At 40.3% G+C, this 22016-nt stretch overlaps 7 non-coding genes across 7 annotated transcripts; all 7 read right to left on the bottom strand.

Moving 5' to 3' along the window:
* Positions 1 to 225: 225 nt before the first annotated feature.
* On the bottom strand, positions 226 to 308 carry TRNAL-CAG (transfer RNA leucine (anticodon CAG)). The gene has a single exon. It is a non-coding gene; the product is annotated as a tRNA-Leu (tRNA).
* Positions 309 to 692: 384 nt separating this feature from the next.
* Positions 693 to 776, bottom strand: TRNAL-CAG (transfer RNA leucine (anticodon CAG)). Its single transcript has one exon. It is a non-coding gene; the product is annotated as a tRNA-Leu (tRNA).
* A 170-nt stretch (positions 777 to 946) lies between these two features.
* On the bottom strand, positions 947 to 1030 carry TRNAL-CAG (transfer RNA leucine (anticodon CAG)). Its single transcript has one exon. It is a non-coding gene; the product is annotated as a tRNA-Leu (tRNA).
* A 254-nt stretch (positions 1031 to 1284) lies between these two features.
* Positions 1285 to 1367, bottom strand: TRNAL-CAG (transfer RNA leucine (anticodon CAG)). Its single transcript has one exon. It is a non-coding gene; the product is annotated as a tRNA-Leu (tRNA).
* A 255-nt stretch (positions 1368 to 1622) lies between these two features.
* On the bottom strand, positions 1623 to 1706 carry TRNAL-CAG (transfer RNA leucine (anticodon CAG)). The gene has a single exon. It is a non-coding gene; the product is annotated as a tRNA-Leu (tRNA).
* A 99-nt stretch (positions 1707 to 1805) lies between these two features.
* Positions 1806 to 1888, bottom strand: TRNAP-CGG (transfer RNA proline (anticodon CGG)). The gene has a single exon. It is a non-coding gene; the product is annotated as a tRNA-Pro (tRNA).
* Positions 1889 to 2169: 281 nt separating this feature from the next.
* On the bottom strand, positions 2170 to 2252 carry TRNAL-CAG (transfer RNA leucine (anticodon CAG)). Its single transcript has one exon. It is a non-coding gene; the product is annotated as a tRNA-Leu (tRNA).
* Between the last annotated feature and the right edge of the window lie 19764 nt (positions 2253 to 22016).

The raw sequence follows: 22016 nt of genomic DNA, 5'->3' as shown, positions 1-22016 counted from the left end.
GGTTCCGTTATGCATTTGTCAATATTGTGTGCAAGTTAAATGACCTTTTTTCATCATTAGAAAAATATCAAGCCAGAGGTGGGATTTGAACCCCCGCCTCCAGAGTAGACCTCTCGGCCATCCTGACTTGCTCTTGTGGCTTTGTGGTACACACTGGATTCTGGAATGCATTTGTCAATATTGTGTGCAAGTTAAATGTTCTTTTTTCATCATTAGAAAATTGCATGTCAGATGTGGGATTCGAACCCACGCCTCCAGAAGAAACTGCGACCTGAACGCAGCGCCTTAAACCGCTCGGCCATCCTGACTTGCTCTTTTCGATGTGGGGAGGACATCGGATTCTGTTATGCATTTGTCAATATTGTGTGCAAGTTAAATGTTCTTTTTTCATCATTAGAAAAATATCACGCCAGAGGTGGGATTTGAACACCCGCCTGCAGAGTAGACCTCTCGGCCATCCTGACTTGCTCTTGTGGCTTTGTGGAACACACTGGATTCCGTTATGCATTCGTCAATATTGTGTGCAAGTTAAATATTCTTTTTTCATCATTAGAAAAATATCACGTCAGTGGTGGGATTCGAACCCCCGCCTCCAGAAGAGACTGCGACCTGGAGGATACCGGATTCTGTTATGCATTTGTCAATATTGTGTGCAAGTTAAATGTTCTTTTTTCATCATTAGAAAAATATCATGTCAGGAGTGGGATTCGAACCCACGCCTCCCAAAGTAGACTGCGACCTGAACGCAGCGCCTTAGACCGCTCGGCCATCCTGACTTGCTCTTTTTGGTGTGGGGAGGACACCGGATTCCGTTATGCATTTGTCAATATTGTGTGCAAGTTAAATGTTCCTCTTGGGTTTCATTGGAACACACTGGATTCTATTATGCATTTGTCAATATTGTGTGCAAGTTAAATGTTCTTTTTTCATCATTAGAAAAATATCACGTCAGAAGTGGGATTCAAACCCACGCCTCCCAGAGGAGACTGCGACCTGAACGCAGCGCCTTAGACTGCTCGGCCATCCTGACTTGCTCTTTTTGATGTTGGGAGAACACCGGATTCCGTTATGCATTTGTCAATATTGTGTGCAAGTTAAATGACCTTTTTTCATCATTAGAAAAATATCAAGCCAGAGGTGGGATTTGAACCCCCGCCTCCAGAGTAGACCTCTCGGCCATCCTGACTTGCTCTTGTGGCTTTGTGGTACACACTGGATTCTGGAATGCATTTGTCAATATTGTGTGCAAGTTAAATGTTCTTTTTTCATCATTAGAAAATTGCATGTCAGATGTGGGATTCGAACCCACGCCTCCAGAAGAAACTGCGACCTGAACGCAGCGCCTTAAACCGCTCGGCCATCCTGACTTGCTCTTTTCGATGTGGGGAGGACATCGGATTCTGTTATGCATTTGTCAATATTGTGTGCAAGTTAAATGTTCTTTTTTCATCATTAGAAAAATATCACGCCAGAGGTGGGATTTGAACACCCGCCTGCAGAGTAGACCTCTCGGCCATCCTGACTTGCTCTTGTGGCTTTGTGGAACACACTGGATTCCGTTATGCATTCGTCAATATTGTGTGCAAGTTAAATATTCTTTTTTCATCATTAGAAAAATATGATGTCAGAAGTGGGATTCAAACCCACGCCTCCCAGAGGAGACTGCGACCTGAACGCAGCGCCTTAGACCGCTCGGCCATCCTGACTTGCTCTTTTCGATGTGGGGAGGACACCGGATTCCGTTATGCATTTGTCAATATTGTGTGCAAGTTAAATGTTCTTTTTTCATCATTAGAAAAACATCATGTCAGAAGTGGGATTCGAACCCACACCTCCAGAAGAAACTGCGACCCGAACGCAGCGCCTTAGACCGCTCGGCCATCCTGACTTGCTCTTTTTGATGTTGGGAGGACACCGGATTCCGTTATGCATTTGTCAATATTGTGTGCAAGTTAAATGTTCTTTTTTCATCATTAGAAAAATATCATGTCAGATGTGGGATTCGAACCCACGCCTCCAGAAGAGACTGCGACCTGAACGCAGTGCCTTAGACGGGTCGGCCATCCTGACTTGCTCTTGTGTTTGTTTGGAACACACTGGATTCCATTATGCATTTGTCAATATTGTGTGCAAGTTAAATGTTCTTTTTTCATCATTAGAAAAATACCATGTCACAAGTGGGATTCGAACCCACGCCTCCAGAAGAGACTGCGACCTGAACGCAGCGCCTTAGACCGCTTGGCCATCCTGACTTGCTCTTTTGGATGTGGGGAGGACACCGGATTCCGTTCTGCATTTGTCAATATTGTGTGCAAGTTAAATGGCCTTTTTTCATCATTAGAAAAATATCACGCCAGAGGTGGGATTCGAACCCACGACTCCAGAGGAGACCGCTCGGCCATCCTGACTTGCTCTTGTGGTTTTGTGGAACACCCTGGATTCTGTTATGCATTTGTCAATATTGTGTGCAAGTTAAATGTTCTTTTTTCATCAATAGAAAAGCATCATGTCCGAAGTGGGATTCGAACCCACGCCTCCAGAGGAGACATTCGTCAATATTGTGTGCATGCTAAATATTCTTTTTTCATCATTAGAAAAATATGATGTCAGAAGTGGGATTCGAACCCACGCCTCCCAGAGGAGACTGCGACCTGAACGCAGCGCCTTAGACTGACTTGTGCTTTTTGATGTGGGGAGGACACTGGATTCCGTTATGCATTTGTCAATATTGTGTGCAAGTTAAATGTTCTTTTTTCATCATTAGAATAACATCATGTCAGATGTGGGATTCGAACCCTCGGTCTCCAGAAGAGACTGCGACCTGAACGCAGCGCCTTAGACGGCTCGGACATCCTGACTTGCTCTTGTGTTTCTTTGGAACACACTGGATTCCATTATGTATTTGTCAATATTGTGTGCAAGTTAAATATTCTTTTTTCATCATTAGAAAAATATCATGCCAGAGGTGGGATTTGAACCCATGCCTCCAGAGGAGACTGCTCGGCCATCCTGACTTGCTCTTGTGGCTTTGTGGAACACTCTGGATTCTGTTATGCATTTGTCAATATTGTGTGCAAGTTAAATGTTCTTTTTTCATCATTAGAAAAATATAATGTCAGAAGTGGGATTTGAACCTACGCCTCCAGAAGAGACTGCAACCTAAATGCAGCGTCTTAGACTGCTCGTCCATCCTGACTTGCTCTTTTGGATGTGGGGAGGACACCGGATTCTGTTATGCATTTGTTAATATTGTGTGCATGTTAAATGTTCTTTTTTCATCATTAGAAGAATATCATGTCAAAAGTGGGATTCAAACTCATGCCTCCAGAGGAGACTTTAACCTAAACGTGCGATCTGGATACAGTGCTTTAGGCCCCTTGGCCATCCTGACTTGCTCTTGAAGCTTTGTGGAACATACCTGAATCTGTTATGCATGTGTCATTATTATATAAGAAAAATATAATGTCAGAAGGGGGATTCGAACCCACGCCTCCAGAGGAGAGTGCGACCTGCACACAGCACCTCAGACAGCTCGGCCATCCTTACTTCCTCTTGAGTTTAAGTGGAACACAGTAGCGTACCTAGCGGGGGGGCGGGGAGGGCGGTACGCACCGGGTGCCGCTCATCAGGAGGGTGTCAATTTTCCGGCACCCGGTTCCCTCCAGAGACGGACAGTAATGTCCGCCGCTGGAGGAGCAGGCTCGCAAGGGAGCGGTATCTGAGGTCTTTAAGGCTCTTCCTTAAACCCGGCTTAAAATCACTCAAGGGAGCCGGATTGGTATGCGTGTGGATTGGTGTATGTGTGGATTAGTATGTGTGTGTGGATTGGTGTGTGTGTGGATTGGTGTATGTGTGGATTGGTATGCGTGTGGATTGGTATGCGTGTGGATTGGTATGCGTGTGGATTAGTGTATGTGTGGATTAGTATGTGTGTGTGTGGATTGGTGTGTGTGTGGATTGGTGTATGTGTGGATTGGTATATGTGTGGATTGGTATGCGTGTGGATTGGTATGCGTGTGGATTAGTGTATGTGTGGATTGGTAAGTGTGTGAGAGTGATGGGTGTTATGCTGTACCATTTCCAATGAATTTTTCATTTTATAATTATGCTCTAAAGTACATCATAACTCCCATCACTCTATACTGTTCCATACAGTGGCAGCCCCACAGCAGGACTCCTGAAAGTAAGTGAACTTCAAAGAGGGAGAGGGTAGATAGGGAGAAGGGGGTGAGACGGGGGATAGGGGGTAGATAGGGAGAAGGGAGTGAGAAGGGGTAGATAGGACAGAAGGGAGTGAGAAGGGGTAGATAGGGCAATCATACTCCTATCATGCCAAGTCTGCGAGTATATCCTGGAATCTCGGTATGCCTGCGCATGATAGGAATGTGATCTAGGTACGCCCCTGGTGGAACACACAGGATTCCGTTATCCATACGTCAATACTCTGTGCAAGTTAAATGTTCTTTTTTTTCCCAGAAGAGGGATTCAAACCCACTGTGACCTGAACGTTGGCTCATCATAACAGCTTTCCATAACAATGATCGCCACCGCATCAGGGAGACCTTACAACTTACGCCAACCCAGCCTGAAGACCCAAAACAATGTCCAACACAAAGCTTCAAAGAATAGTTATCACTGCCGAGCTGTCCTTCCAGAAAATATCGCTTCCGTAATTTAGGTGTTAGCCCCTTCAGGATTACTGGAACTTTGGAGGTTTAATATAAAGTCTAAAGAATGAAAGGAAAAGACGAGAGATAAGAACTAAATTTGGCAACATTCCAGATACACATAAACCTTCACTATATCCACCCTTAGATTTTTGTTTAGATTTAAAATCTTGAAGCCCGAGACATAACTACACCAAATTAATTCAAATTCTCCCTGCTTAATGAAGCAAAAAATTGGGGTTTAGAAGTTTAAATTCGCATGAACTAAATCCCAGAAGTTAGGGCAGTTTCGCTCCTCGCTCGGCTGATACATTTTATGGAAAGTGAGAAGAAGGTCGAGGGAAACCAGACAGCGGAGAGAGAGAGGAAAAAAAAACGATACAAGGCGAAAGCGATCCGCAGACGTCAGAATTGGCAGACAGAGCGCTACGGGCTTCCAGAAATGAGGCTGCATTATTTGACAGAAAGGACGGATATTTCATACTTCCAGCAATGTACTTTTTTTTTGTTAATGTTGATACAACGTTAATGTTTTGCACTCTTTTTTCCTGACAACTTTCCCTCTGTTTAAGAACAGAACAATTAAATCCACGAATATTGCTTTCTGTTTAGTCTGCCCGCCATGTGCCAAAGACGTAATCAATGTTTTGTCACCTGTTTGGCATGCGTAGAGTTAAAGGGAAGCCGGAATGTTCAGACGAATGTTGGGTCTGTTGATGGTTACGACTATTAGAATTCTGTCTTTGACAGCCTCAAACCCACTCGCCGGGCTGGTCAGAGGTGGTCAGAGGATCCCCCCCAACCGGCCCATGATCCCCACAGTCAATATAAGCAGTGCAGTAGGGCTGGTCAATTGGACAGGTGGAATGTGACCGAAAATTGGGACTAGTAGATAAATGAAAGAGCCCCCCAGCAGAAGTGGTAGAGGGTAATACAGTGAGGGTATTAAACATGCATGGGATAGACATACGGCTCCTGAATCTAAGACGAGACCGACGGCTGATTAAGGTTTGAGTCTTTACAGCAGGGGAAACAGGGAGACTAGACGGGGCCAAATGGGGCCGATCAGTCGGCAGGTTCTATGTTTCTTCGGAAGGGTTTTCAGATGCCCTGAGGGTCCATTTGGCCCTTTTTTCCCTGGTGTAACATTTCTGACGTGTGCAATTTCCAGAATTCCTCTTATTCTCTTCTCTAGGAGGGATAACAAAGTTTTACAACCAATGGAGTTCAGCATCTTTTTTCGAACCTCAAGACCTTGGAATCTACATTGGAAGGGGTGTGTAGGACAAATGGTTGATGTAGAGGGACTTTCTTGGTGGGACGTCTCGTTTGACCCATTGGAATCTGCCTAGTTTTTAGACTTTTTGCTGCCAACGCTGCGAGCTGAAACTCACGCTGGTAGCTTGAGGCATTACTCATTGTGATGAGTTCATTCTTGGAGGACTTTTTAACACTAAAATCATCACGACTTTTAATGCAGGGTCTTATTTCTAGCCCGTCGTTTCGCCTGGCGTAATATCTTCGTATTCCAACTCCATAATAGAATTAGAATTTTGGATTTAATTGGGAGATTACGAGTAACAGAAATTTCCACTGAAAATAAATATATTCCTAAAGATAAACAGAAATAAATTAAGTGATCAAATTCAGTTAGGGCTGAAAAAAAGCAAACTTACAGCTGTATTCCATCTGTTAACCAGGGAATCCCCAATAAAGACATTCAATTAAAAAAAATACCCCGTCGGTGAATTTAGCGCTACGCCCAGAATGATAAATATCTTAAATACGTGCCCGTAACTTTGTGTTCTTTTTTACATTAGGGGGAAAAAATGCAACATTTCTAAATAATAATAATAAAAAAAAATTATTAGCTAGAATATGAATTTGAATGATTCTGCCTAATAACGGTCAATAGATCCTGTAAATGGAAGCGTCCATTCTGAACGGCCTGTAGATGTCACGGAAAGCATTGTTTAAAGATTTTTGATACATTGATGTCATTATTTTGATTGTATCATTTACTATAAAAAAGTATAAAATTTAGAAAACATTTTAATTTAATTTCACTGGTACCCATGCTGTATAATTTAACACAAGCCTGTCCTAATTAAATGTCATCAAGAAATCACAACGTAATGTCCTCTATAAAAATGGCATTCTAAAAGCAAACAAATAAGTAAAATCGTTGAGCATAACTTCCAATTCAAAAATATTTAAGTTATTCGTATAAAATGTATTGTCGGGTCCATTAAGGAGCCCAGAAGAGGCAATATAACCTTGTAGGTATCATTGGGGTCATTAGATAATAATAAAACCAGATTAAAAGTCATTCAAACATCATCCAAAATATCGAAACTCTTAAAAGGGCAGTTTAATGTCTCTGGGCGCTGTTGCAAAGACTAATATTTAATAAAATACTTTCTGAGTACTTTAATATGCATTATTGAAAAAGTTAAAAAGAATGATCTACTTTAGGGATAAGCTGCAGCTACAGTGCTGCAGCTCCCCGCCTCCTCTGTGGTCTGACGCTTCTTGCTACTGGTTGGTTGCATGAGGCAGCCAATCAGTGGCAGCAAAGCCCTTCCATTAAAATGACTGTGAGTGGTTTCCATGCATTTTCATGAGGGGGTCTCATTAGACCCACCCAGGCAATGTCTGCCAAGCCAACACTGGAACTGACTGGAAGTAAGTATATCACATGACATAAAGAATAGTGGAGCAGGAAGGGGATGGGGCAAATGGATCCTGCGTTTACATGGGGGGTATCAGAAAAAATATAGGACCCCTCAGCTGTCTTAAGCATTAAAGTGTATATGATGGCTGGAGTGTCCTCTCTCCCACGCTGTCTCAGGAGCGCTGCCTGACGGGGTATACATCACGGCGTTGGGCTCTGATGCTCTCCATCTGTTCTGTGGATGATGTGGTCTGTGGCATCTGAATCGGGCCGGTAATTTGTGGTATTTAAAAAGACATTTAGGGAAAGGATTATTTATATAAATTGCAAATCCTGGCACAAAGGGGAGACAATCTGATACAGGACATGGCTTTCGAAAGACGCTATTAAAATGATGGGGCCGGGTTTCATAAATAATAGGTCGTGAACAAAAGTAATTTCTAAAAAAAAAAAGGAGCTTCTGCCAACATAGTAAGGAAAATAGTTTAGGCATTGTCAAAAAAGGACATTATTCTATTCTTACTCGTAACTTCACCTTCTCTGACAGTATCACCACATCCGTAAACCAGACTAGACACTCTTTCCTTTTTTTCTTTTATAAATGTCATGGTTCTTCTCGATGGATCTTCTAAGACACGATGTTCTACCTCCTACTAAGACCCCTTTTTTTCCACCGGGACACCAACATGTTTTCAGTTGTCCCCAAAAAAATCACCCATCTCCAAAAAACGAGCTGAGAGGAGCACTTTCGACCACAAGGGTCTTGAGTCTAAAATTGTGCCGGCATCTGAATTGTCACCTACATAAAAGTCAAAAGTATTGTGATGTTGTGTGCCCACTGTTGACGTCCGGAGGCACTCCTTTGAATATAATGTGGAATGACGTCAGTGGATGGAAACCATCCATTGGTAAAAAAATCGAAATCTGAGCCTTGTCAGTAGCGATTTCACCAAATTGTCCTCTTCAGTCCTTCTTCAGTTGAAGATCATTGGTCAAGACCCATCAAAACCTAGTTTGCTCTTGTGAATTTGTATCTCGCCTCCTCTAATAATCACCCACCAGTAGTAGAGCTACTGTTTTCCTTCTGTTATACCCTTGCTGGATGCTCTTCACCGATATTCACTCTTCCGTAACACTTTAAAGTGCTTTGGCTTAACCTCTAAAAAAAGAAAGTTACGTTAAGTTACAGCAATTCACATTTTGCCTATTTTTTTTCTGGCCAACATTATAATATAATGGGCCAGGTTATACAGCGAAGGTCTTCTCCTTAAACATCTATATTTGGCTACTAATTCCCTTTGTTTTCCCATTTAATTTCCCCTTCAGAATGGAATCCCCATCAAGCAGATCCCAGATTCTACGCTACCAAACTTTTATTAAATAAAAAAGTTCCTCAAATAAATTCCGAAATTCAAATCAGCTTATTTTTATTTAAAAAATTCTAAAAGGTTGTAAATCTTTATTATAGATTTCAGAAGAAACAAAACTCCCGCCCGTCGCTTGGCGAGGAATAATTCTATATCTGGTATATCTGCTATTTTAACGAATATCTCGACGCTCGAAGCCGACAACAGTATTAGATTCAAGGATACGAAGATGACCTCTGTTTCACATAACATGTACTTTTAAACCATATCATAAGAAAATGTTCATCATTAAAATAATATTCTGTTTGGTTAGGTTCCCCTTCTATATCGTACCAAATAAAACAGATTCAAGGCCAAATGGATGTTCCTCCATAAAAGACCTTCGCTGTAAACGAAATTATATCATATAAAGCTTACTTCAAATTATATCTTTTTGAAAACCAGCTTTGTCGAAGGGATCTGTCTGGTTTAGCTTAACAAAGTATCATAAAAAAAATCTGTTTTAACAGCTGTTAATACATTGACGTCGGACTTTCTCATGGAACCATTCTTAACCGATGATCTTCTGTCTCAAAAGTTGGTAACATATAATATAATATTAATATGTATAATATAATAATATAATAATGTAATAAATTAAAAATTGCCAATAAAATCCATTGTTAATGTATGGAAATGTATATAATATTTTACAATATTCTCTTTTTTTTGGGGAGAAAATTTTAGGTAGGAAGGTCGATGGCTGTGTTGGCCGCGTCATGCTAAAAAATATTCATAATGTATGGAATTTTATAATCAATTGTTCAATTTCTGTCTTTTTTCTCTTTTATATCTCTGTATACATTTTCACACAACGCTTTCATCACAGTTGTATATTTTGCGGTCGGATGTGGTCGAACTACTCAGTTTCTGGTGGTAGGATCATAGATCTGCCTTTTTTTTTTGCCAATGCCGATCTGGAACAGATTTCACATTTCAGAAAATGTGAGCAAAATGACTAATGGTTTCGTGGAGCTCGAGGAATAGTCAGACCCGCGGAAAATGTTATTTTATGCCAACAAGTGCAAAAATAATGACGACCAAAAGAACCCAAAATCAAGATAAATATTTTTTTTTTTAGCAGGTAAACACAAAGGAAAAAGAATCTGGGGTTATTAGTTCAGATGATGGTAGGTAAGAAATATAGGCAGGAAACTGTAGAGTTCTAGAAAATGGCATTTCGGATTACTCGCTAAACCACACCTAGGACCAACTTTGAAAAGTTTTACAGTTTGGTTTTCCACTAAACTCAACTTTTTGTTAAACCACTGGTTTATCAGATGATGCCCACGGGGGGGGCCAGCATGGGCTATAGTGGGCCCTGACTGTTGTGCGGAGGAGGGGTAGGCTTTTTGGCGGGAATTTCGGGGGTGGAGTTGGGGGAAGATTGTATAAACGGCTGCTTTCCCGGGCTTAGGAACCATTCTTGTGGTTAGCTTACCTGGTTGCGTGTCCCACCCTCCCTCCCTTTTTCTTTTGTTTGTTGGTTTGTGTCGTTTGTCACAGTCTGTGGGGCGGCAGCTTGCCAGGTATCCAGGGGGTTAATGTGGTGGTAAGTGAATGGTTGGTAACATCTGGTGGGAGGATCTTGGCTGTCAGTGCTGGGAACCTCAGGTCAGGGTGGGGGCATCCAGGTATGTCCCTTCCTTAAGTGGTATTTGGTTATGGTACCTGGATTACTTGGCAAGCTTGGGTGTTTATTGTATATATTTACATGTTGGTGTTTTGAGTCATTGTCCTTGTTAACGCACCAATGTTTATTGTTTCAGGTTTTGGCGTTACAATGACTCTAATAAATAAAATTGGCTGTGGCATTTTCTTATCCATATTCTATGGTGTGGTGTCATTATTGGGGTTTTAATGGGGAGTTAAGCCTAGACCGGAAGATCGAAGCTACAAAAGTCATAGACTTGCTCCACCTTAAACTAGATCTGATGAAGGGGACTCTGAGGTCTTGAACACCTCTAGATTCTAATTCCTCTACAACAATCTAAAAATCCTTCTTCCAACATTCCACCATTTGGCCCATCCAGTTGCGCAGACTGGACGGCCAAATTGTTCTTATCTGCCATCACTTTCTATGTTCACAACATCAAAAATCACCATCCTTCGATTATATTGGAATCCTTATCATTAACTAATTAGTTACGACTTACCATTCTTGAAGGCAATAGAAAATCATCGCTCATGTTTCTTGGGAACTAAAATGGCTTCCTTTGGAGCAGCCATCTTAGTTTTCTGTTCTCAGGATCTGTATGATTATTCCCTCCCATAAAGTTATCTCTCCCCGGTTTTTCTGGGAGAGGGAAGAGAACTTCAGGACAGGAAATTGATTAGATAATGCTGGAAAAAAAATCTAGCTAAAACAATACATTATTTTGAAATCAAGAAAAATCAATTATCAAAACTATTAGATTAAAAACCCAAAAAGTTTTTTTATAATGAATAGTTTTAAAATCTGAAAAGGTATCAGTTCTTGTTTAATGTTCCCAAGTGTCTTAGGATATCTCTATTTGGATTCCCAGTTTGAGATATCTTTTATGGAATAATTCCTTTTTCCGGTATCTTGTCCTTTTTATTTGAGAATTTCTCAAAGAATAGCTTTATTTCTTACTATCACAAAATATCTTGCCAGAATATGGATTAAATATGGCGATACATTAGTTTCATTAATTCTTGCTTCCGCAATGTCACCGAAAGTTCATAATTTAGAAATTCATTTTGGCAGTAATAAAAAAACCCCCACAGTAATATAACTGCAATTCATAATTCACGGTAAGCCGTCTATGACTTATTGTGATCCACAATGTTATTTAAAGATATTTTACAATTAAATTAATCTTTTTGAATGTTTCTGCCTGGATTTCTTTTTTTTCCCCGTCATCGTAATGTTTTATGATATTGAATTTTTATTTAGTTTGGATAAAGCCTAAATGTGGGAGAAAAGTACAGTAATCATATGATAAATGTATAGTTTATCACAGACATAATGAAAATTACAAAAGCCATTTGTGTTCAAGAATATCATAAAAAATGGAGTTAAGGAAACTTGAGAAAATAACATTGTGCAGAACATTACAGAGGTTGATCTAATGCAGCGTCCAAGAAGTCCAGCCAAGATTACCTGATCTGCGTTTCTATTAACTGCATAAATTTAGTAGCAGGGAAGGATTAACCCAATTACCCGAAATGTTCACATTAGGAATAAAACATATGAAAAAGGGCAAAGTATGTCATAGACCAGGAGTGTCATAGTTTTTTCTGCAGTGGGCCACTTCATCAGAATTGTATCCGTGCGCGGGCCGCACTCATTTTCCACTGTGAGAAAATATGGCCTTTAATAAAATATGCAGATTAAAATAAAGTAAATGACACAAAACCTTTACTTTTCCTTTCACTGATTTCTGGGCCTAGAAAGTTTTGTGACTACAAATTCAGGATTCTGGATAAGTTAAAATGAAATAGTTCTATTTATTTTAGGGATATACCGAAATGAAAATTCGGGACCAAAACGGAAAATTCAGGGTTCACTTAGCCAAAACTGAAAATGAACCCCCCCACACACACTTTTAATAAAAGTAAGTTGCACACCAAAATTGTACAAAAAAATTATATATTATGATTGTTAACAGCAATCTCAGGCATACCCAGATTCCAGCATGTACTGGTTGGGTGGGCATTGTACCAGTAATTTTTGTCCAATTTTAGTGTGTAACCACACTTTTATTAAAAGTAACACACCACAATTGGACAAAAAAAATCAACAATATGACTTGGCATGATAGGAGTGTGATTGCTAACAGCAAACACACTCTTTTCATACCCAGGCAACCAGTAAATGCCGGAACCTAGACATAATGGGACTGTGATTGCTGTCAGCAGATTGCTGTTAGCAATCACACTCCTATCATGCCAAGTCAGCCAGTACCTGCTGGTACAGGGTGGCTGTAAGTGCAGACTCCATACTGCTGGCAGCATCAATACACAAGGGGGGCAGCTAGCCAGGTTTCAGCATGTACTGGTTGACTTGGCATGATAGGAGTGTGATTGCTAACAGCAAACACACTCTTTTTATACCCAGGCAACCAGTCAATGCTGGAGCCTGATGATGGGACTGTGATTGCTGTTAGCAGATTGCTGTTAGCAATAACACTCCTATCATGCCATTCAGCCAGTACATGCTGGTACAGGGTCGCTGTAAGTGCAGACCCCATACTGCTGGCAGCATCAATACACAAGGGGGGCAGCTAGCCAGGTTTTAGCATGATAGGAGTGTGATTGCTAACAGCAATCACAGTCCCATCATGCCTAGGTTCCAGCACTTACACATCCATGCTATCACACACACACTCATTCATTCATATACTCATTCATTCACACATTCATTTCCTCACAGGCATACTCATTCAAACAACCTCCCCCACCCCCTTACCTACTACAGCTCTCGATGCCGCTCACAGACTTCAGCAGGGGGCGCGGCCTCCCTCGTTCTCCTCACAGAGGAGGCAGGACTGGAGCAGAGAATAGACCCTCCCACAAGTAAGCGGCAGGGCTTGTGATCCTCGAGGTCATGTTGGCCGCATGTTGGCCGCCCCTGTCATAGACTGTCCTTTTGTTGCATCCCCTATATATCCATTCTTAACACATAGGGCCATATCATAAGAGAATGGAAGAGAAGAAGCTAACATAGTAGGTACATTTAAATATACATGGGATAGAAACATAGAATTCAACAGTCTTGTGCATTCAGATTTGTTCAAATTGAAAAATTACTGAATTTTGGTAAATTCCGGGATTCTTAAGACCCCCTCCCACGAACCGAATCAAAATAAAGCGAAAAGCTCCGAATTTTCATCCAAAATATGTGGGACCACATTCACTTATTTTCACTCACACACTCATTCACTCTCTCATCCTCTCATTCATCTTCATTCACATCTCCACGGACATAACCCGGTGCTGCTTTTTATTGCTGACAATACAGTACCTCCAATCGTATATTTTTGATTTTAGGGCCTAAGTGCATTATTTTACATTTATCAACATTAAACTCTAGTTGCCAGACTCTCAAACATTCTTTTAATTTACTTAAATCAATAGCCATTTGGCTTATTCCTCCTAGAATGTCAGTTGCAGATTTCTGCATAATCTGCAAGAAGACATACTTTATCTTTGAGATATGTGACTCTTGAATCTAAGACGATACCAAGGACTTGGTCCGAAAAAAAATGGGCCTAATGGGAATGGTCTGCCATCAAATTCTACAGTATGCTTCTATGTTTTTTCTACAAAATATAGGGCATCATCAGAAGGTACATGCTCCTTTGTATGTTTTGGCCACCTATGGAACCATCAGATTATGTACCAATGATTATTATTTATTTACACACACTAATACATCACCTGTCCTAAAGTTATTGATTCTATCCTGCCATGCTGACAATTTGGACAATTTGAAAATCGAGAAATTCTGAGACCCTTACTGTATTGCAGTGTGTGACCCAGAGGAAGCTCTCTCAGAGGAAGGGCTGTCCTCAGGTTTTGTGTAGCCTGCGGAGGCGCATTTATGGGTCCCCTTAGTCCTTAGAAATGGGCAAGCAGAGATCACTTGCGTGTTTGGTGTATCCCCACTGTACCATACCTGGTACAAAAGCTTGAAGGTATTGAAGGTACAGCATGGACTTGGCCAACACTATAAGTCTTGATTCTGTTGATGAGGTCCAAAGTGTAAAATCTGTCTGCGCTGGCCTCAGTAAATACACAAAGAGAAAATACCTATAGGTCCCTGTCTATGACTCTACTTTTGATTTGCAGAACGCATGTAGTCCCCTGACCTATGGGCTTGTGTGCTTTAAGTGACAGGGCCTACGTTGGGTTTCAGTTGGCTCTGGACTCGAATCTCTCCAACCTCTTCTGCCTACAAGGAATGATTATTATATTTCCAGCCATTACTTTTTATCTATAGCCTTGACTAGCCGTTCGGCCAGTACAATACACAGTTAAGAAAATTATGAACGTTCTTCGGTAGAGTCGCTTTATAAATTCTAGAAGATGTTTGGAGAAGTTGGTTGAATTAACTGGAAGGAGAAAGAATTTTCAGGATCAACAAGTTGACCACTGAACATTTTTCCGCCGAGGAAACGATGCCCATATGAATGTTGTAGTAAAGTTTGGGTTATAAACTGCTGTGCAAACCTTAAACACAGGCTTGGTTTCTTTGGCTTTCCATAACCGTCAACCCTACTACAGAATATCAAAAGTATTTCAAATATGATAATGAAAGACTCTCTTATTTACACATTTTTTTGTAACAGCTTTACGTTTAGTTTTCAAAATTCTGAAAAATGTAAAATAACCAAATTCTCTCGATTATTTTTTGGGATATTGCACAATTGCTCCCATACATTTTTCCATCCTGTGTTTGCTTGTAAATCCTTTAATTTGGGGGTTAATACCAACATATTGTGTGACCACATCACAAGTGATGGAATATAGTTATCATACAGTGGGAAAAAAAACCCATATTATTTAAGATTCCTGTGCACTCGTAGAATAGAACATATAGATATCTGGACAGAGCCATCTGATGTTGTTATTGAAACTTGTTGCAGCCACTCTCCCAGCTTAGGAGTCACAGCCCGAGTGCTCCTATGCCACAGGGACCACTTTGGCCTTCAATCTCTACATCTTCTCCAGTTCCTCTTTCAGGCCCTGGTACTTCTCCAGCTTCTCATACTCCTTCTTCCTGATGTTGCTGTCACTTGGCTACATCTATCACCACTGCTGTCTTCTGGTCCTTGCCTACCACCACAATGTCGGGTTGATTGGCCAGTATCTTCTTGTCCGTCTGGATCTCAAAGTCCCACAGGATCTTTAGCCCTGCTATTTTCCACAACCTTCCGTGGAATCTCCCATTTGGACTTGGGAGGATTTAGTCCACACTCTGTGCAGATGTTCCTGTACACGATGCCAGCTACGTCACCTGGATTAACAAGGTCCTCGTTAGGTATTGAGGAACCAAGACAATCTGACGGGAAGTAGGCTACTGCAACAAACGATACATGGACAAGACAAATATATGTACAACAAAAAAGAAATCAGCTCACACATCCAGTAAATACTGCGAGACTAGCCACACATGCAAGTAAACTAGTCCGCAATAGGACGGAGCCGCTGGGAGAGAGGGTAGAGGGCGTGCCCAGAAGCTCTGCACTTTAGCGGAAGTGCCCTGGGAGTAATGGTTCACGAAGAAGTGGACGAAGAAAGAAGACCTGGAGAGAAGCAGACAAAGACAGAAGGCAGAAAACAGAAGAACAAGAAGAGGCAAGAGAAGAAGCAGAGTTGCGGGGTAAGGAGACGGGAAGATGGAGACGTTAGGGAGAAATTGAGAGAGAGTGTTAGAGAGCATGAGTGAGAGTGTGTAAGAGAGCATGAGAGAGTGAATGTGGGTGAGTGACAACAAATATAATTTGTAAAAAGTCCTCTGGATTTTATCTACACCGAAAGGGCAGGCAACAAAATTTGTTATCGGAAAACTAATTTGTCCGAAAAGTTTTTGGTCCTTTTGCACATAATAATAATATATATAAAGCATATATGTTGTTGTATATATTTTGTTGTGTATATACTATACATGTATGGTTTATTCCAGTTTATATATATATATAATGCACATATGCACTTGGTTTTACTTTCAAGATCAACCTTTAGTGATATCCTCCACATTTAGGGATAGTCTTGAGAGATAGAGAAAAAGTCCTCTACGCTCTTCAACGTACAAAACTGACAATGTAAAACCTTTAATCCATGGAATATGGACGTGGCTACCGTGGAAACAAGCCAGCGCCATAAGCAAATTGTGGAAATTACCCAACAAGCTACACCCGGTCTTTGCGAAAAACCACGGGGCTTAATGTTAGATAGCTTTAGACAGCAGCTAACCATAATGAATTCCATATGCCGGATGATCAAACGGGATCAGGGAAGGCTGTTTCGCAGTTTCTGCACACCAGGGAATCCAAAAAAATTGGTCTATGGCTTTGTTCGGCTTTTCACTTCTAAAAGTCGTGGGCATTTATCATTCCTATCGATGCCGCACATTGACCAATCGCCTGAATCAAGCATTTTGAATTATTTTGCATAACTTAACAGCTATAAAAGTGTGAAAAATGAGCTCCAGCTATTTCTTTTCAAAAGAAATATTCACAGTAATTTTTTTTAGCTTATGTTTATTGGCAAATGTTTTAAGTTGGCTGGTTGCACAAAAAATGAATAAAAGAAAAAAAAAAGTTAAATAAAAACATTTTTATGCCAAGAGCAGTTGTTTTTTTTTATAATATATATATATTTCCATTCATTCTTCATTCTTAATAGAGCTGCCAGATTCATTATCCCATACAACAAATGTCAAACTATTTCAATGAACTATTTCCAAATATTTCTATTCTATTTACTCTCATGTTTTTATTAACTTGATGTTTTTCCGAACTTTTTTTTAAATGGCATATTGCACATGAACCTGGCAGTGCTATGGTTAATTCTATTTAACGGGTGTTAATGGAACTGCGTTGGACCAGCTTGAAAGGACTCATTACACAGGATTCATGTTTTAAGGTGGAACATGTATGATTTAATATAAAAAAACATGTTTTTCATTTATACAGCCTTGAACAGATTGTACAGATATTTTTACTAATAATAACTATTATTATATAATATTAACTATGTAATCCAAATAAAAATAATATTTTATATTAATAAATATGAATATATATTTTTATTTATTTTTGTTAAAAACCAAACAATGCATTTTTCAGATGGAGTTTATAAATTTTTATTATTTAAATTTTTATTATGAAAATAATTTCAGGGTTAATAATGATCATCTTACATATTTTTCTAATTAACGCTCTAATTGATGGATTCAGAAGGTGCAGAAATAAATGGGTTTATGTGAACACTGAATTTAAAACTAGAATTATCTATTTAATTTCCTTTCCCTTTTGCCCTCTCCATCCTCCTTACTAAGGCTGCCTGAACCAATTAGCAATAATCAGCAACAATAGGAGAAAGATACCTTAATGGGGAGGAAAAAATCACACAGATCTTGAGAACAGAGAGCTAAGAGTCAGAGTGTCTGCACGGGTGATTAAAACCGAGCCGTTCTACTGTTTCTCACAGGCAGTATGATAAATTGGTGGGCGCTCCCCTTTAACAGCAATCAGAATTATATTCATTATTAAGCTCTTCTGGGGCACAAGGAATATTTTAATGGAATTCCAAAAATTGAGTGAAAATTCCATAAATTCCAAGAAATGTGTACCTGGTGAAAAATGTGTATTATGAAGCAAGGTATGAAAGGAAATTTGGTTAAGATAATGCTTTATTGGCAATGGAGGTATAATAGCTTTTGGCTGCCCTTACTGCTAAGCACTCGGATATGAGCGCACTCTTTTAATGGTCCTATAGAGTCGCTGTGCTAAAGGGAGTCTTATTGCCAACTAGCTCCCTGTTACACAGCAAGGAAGCTGCCACTTCTTCGTGCAGGTAACCCCACCGCAACATGTGGCTAGCTCCACGCACAAATAAAGCCACTCCCCATAAGAGGAAGTACTCCAGGTGGCCTACCCAGGTATGGCAGCTGGCACCCAAGATCTAGCTAGCAATCATCCATCTTTAAGGAAAAACACACGAGTAAATTCTTAATATGACCATATGGAAGGGAGGAGCACTGAGTGGATACAGTCAAGGTGTAACCAAATTTATAACCTAATTCTGCCAAATTTAGGCACAAACCCGGTATGGGTTTTTTTCGAAGCCCTATTGATTAATATAAGGGTCAGCCTGTGATACAGGGAATACCAAAAGTTTCACAATCATTTTCCTACATATTTTTCTTTACTGAACGATTATGATTCATTTGAAAGCCCTCCCTATAAAACGCAATCCTGGGAAGAAAGTACTTTTTCCACCAGACTTGTGGGTTTTCGAGATAATGATCTGATTGTAATCTTTCCCATGTTTTTTATGTGTTTGTGGGTGTTTTTCTTAAAGTCTCTGAGATAAGTCCAGCATACACGTGTCAACGGGGTAGATAGAAAATTGAAAAGAAAAAAGAAATTTGGGAAAAAAAGAAAGAGAATAAACTGGAAAATAGCCAGGGAATGCCGGGTGGGGTCAGACTGTGGGTATGGAATAAAATTCCTCCTATCTCTTTCCTCAAACAATCTAACAGACTAAATATATTCTCGTACAGTCGGAACACCCAGGCTCACGGTCGTAGGAATCCTGACAGTACGAGGCTATAATATCTCTTTGGAATAATGGTCTTCATTAAGAACTGGCTTCCCTCCAGATCCCTGGCACTTAAGATGAAATACCAATCTCCATCTTTCTGATATTTCCTCCCCACCAGGTTTTTATGTTTTCATTTTCGGAACGCTCTTTGTTTTTAAGGTTCTCTTACGCAAATGTTTGAAACTGCAGATTTGTTTAACCGTGTTCTTTTTATAATCCTCATCAACATTTCTCTGTTAATATAAACCATGTGTCTGTGCCTTAATTACACATTCCTATCTGGGCAAAGAAAAAAAAACCTCAATTCTTTATACATCACACATGTCAGATGTCTTCTACTTTCTTATGTCAATTCGGTAACGGTGGAAAACACAAAACCTTTTCCCCAAGTTTGTGACCTAGCTGGTTGGGTCATATGGACTGCATTTTCTCTGATTTTTTTATATATGCCCTACAGGTGAACTAAACTTTGCAGCCTCTTTTACCCTCTCTCAACCTCTTTTCAGCTTTTGGGAGATTCTTGTATACCTTTTGTAGTCCCATGACCTTGTTCTTGATAACCTTCCCAATCATATAGGTTCTACCTCCACTTCACCAGTGTCCAATCCACGAAATGTTGTCCCAAGGCTCAACAAGGTCCTTCAACAACAGGAGGTCCACCTTCCTTTATTCTATCTCTGCCCTTCATCACATCTGGAGCATCAAGTTGCATTTCTCAGATTCAGTGATCATTAGATGCTATATCCTTATTTAGCTGGACTACACTAAGGAATCCACTGATAGATGTTCCAGGAGCTACCAAGGGTCGGGAGGTGTCCAGATATATTGCTGGATCAAGCAAGCCATATCTGAAGCTCATACAGCACCTTGGAAAGAGTCCTCTGGGGGTCTTAGGGTTCATTCTTCTATATGGATCATGGAATCCTGAGCAGAGAGAGCTGATGCTTCTCAAGAGCTCACATGCTGAGCCATGACCTGGAGAAGATGGCATTCCTTCAAGAGGCACTACCGATTGGACTCTTCATCATCTACGGACACAGCCTTTGGCAGAAAATTTGAGATCTCTGCCTATATATATTTTCTGTGTGGAATGGCAATAAAAATAATTCATTTTATTTTTCAGAAATTAATTTTCTGTCACGAACCGGGGGAGCAGGTCTGATAGGAGCCCAGGTGCAGGGGATACGAGGGGCTCTGTCTGTACCCCACGATGCATGATGGCCTGGGGTTGTTACAGACAGACGCAGGAAATAAACCACAGACAGAAGATCAGGATTAAGAGTTGTATTGTATATGATGGTACAACAATATAAACAAGGAAAGTCACTTGGCATGAAGCCCTCGGGTTGGGGCACACACGGCAGGAAGCCCTCGGGTTGGGGCACACACGGCAGGAAGCCCTCGGGTTGGGGCACACACGGCAGGAAGCCCACTTGCAGGGCACACGGCAGGTTGCCCACTTGCAGGGCACTCGACTTGGGAGTCCACTTAGTGGGGCGCTGGCCGCAACTCAGGAACAAAATCAGGAACCAAAGCAGGAACAGATCAGGATCCAAAGCAGGAACAGATCAGGAACTAAAACAGGTAGTCCTAAAACGTCAATGTCAAGGCCCAGACTGGGCTGGGCAGGTCTATATAGGCTGGCTTGATCAGGTAATATAGAGCAGCTGGACCTGATAATGAGTTTGAGTGGTTCTGAGTGGCAAGGGCGGCCACTAGTGGCTGGAAATGGGAGTGAGCAACTCAAAGTTTAAACAAGTCCAGCCAGCGAAGGGTGAACGTTACATTTTCCTTTTCTCATGCCAGTCTTTTTCCCCACCCAACAAAGTTGTCTTTTCTAGAATAAATAAATCTAAAGGCTATTTGTAGCTAAAATATTCTATTTTTCTCTTATTCATTTGTATGTTTCCTTTATACTCCTTCCAAAGGAATGTCATTTGTTTAGGAACTGGGCCCCCAAATTAAACTGTATCTTGTAATTGACACCTAGGTAATTCTTTGTATAGAGTCATAATTGCAATCTTGCTTTGACATTCCACTTTATTTTGTTTGCCAAAGCAGACACTAACCAACAATGTAACTGTGTTTGGAGTCAATGCTAAATCTTTCCCAAATGGTGATTATCCCACTTTACCCCATGTTCCCCAAAATTTACATGAGTGTTGAACAATGAACTTGCACAACCTCGCATGAAACTTGCAACATTTTGTCGCATATCCTGCCTTCACGAGCAATTCAAATATTAGTGAGTGTGCAAGTGTTAGAATGCAAAGACAGGAGACTTCAATCCAGTTTGATCAGATGAGTTAACTCTCCAATGACCACTCAATGTTTTAGTGACTAGATCCCTCTTCCTAGGACCAGTACCACAGGACTGGAGAAATGATCAGAACATGAGCCTGTTCATAAACAGAACACATATATTATATACCACTGAGATTACTACATATATTTTGAGTTTAACATCCATATTAGGCATAGTACTTGAAGGAGACTAATCCTGAAACAAAGCAAGAAGTACTAACATGAGTTGGCTTTAGTGAACTCTCAAATTGGATATTTCTCTAATTTGCTCCACACCTTTTTGCACTTTAGAGTCAGTTATTTTTTTTTAATAAAAACTTATCAATAATCCTTTAGTGAATCCCATAAGGGCATGGTGCCCTATTGATCTTTTGCCCATTCACTCCTTGACCACTTTCTACGAATGAGGATTGTTTAGAAATGTTCATTACTAAATGAGTTATTTAATAAAATAGATTGTTTTCTATAATGGTATTGACTGTTAAAAAAAATAACTTTTTAATTGAAAATTAAGGCTTACAACTTTATTTGCTTTACTTTTAGGTTTAAGAGGGTTCTGGGGACAGTATTGGTGATAAATAGAAACCTCTGTTAGAATAAGAGGTCATAATATGAAATAAGAGGGTATTAGATGTAATGTAAGGAAGTTTTACTTTACTGAGGGGGTGG

This window comes from Sceloporus occidentalis, unplaced genomic scaffold (genome assembly GCF_023333645.1).
Source record: "Sceloporus occidentalis isolate IW3139 unplaced genomic scaffold, rSceOcc1.0.p SCAF_224, whole genome shotgun sequence".
In the NCBI taxonomy this organism is placed as follows: domain Eukaryota; kingdom Metazoa; phylum Chordata; class Lepidosauria; order Squamata; family Phrynosomatidae; genus Sceloporus; species Sceloporus occidentalis.
This window is presented reverse-complemented; position numbering and strand designations above follow the sequence as displayed.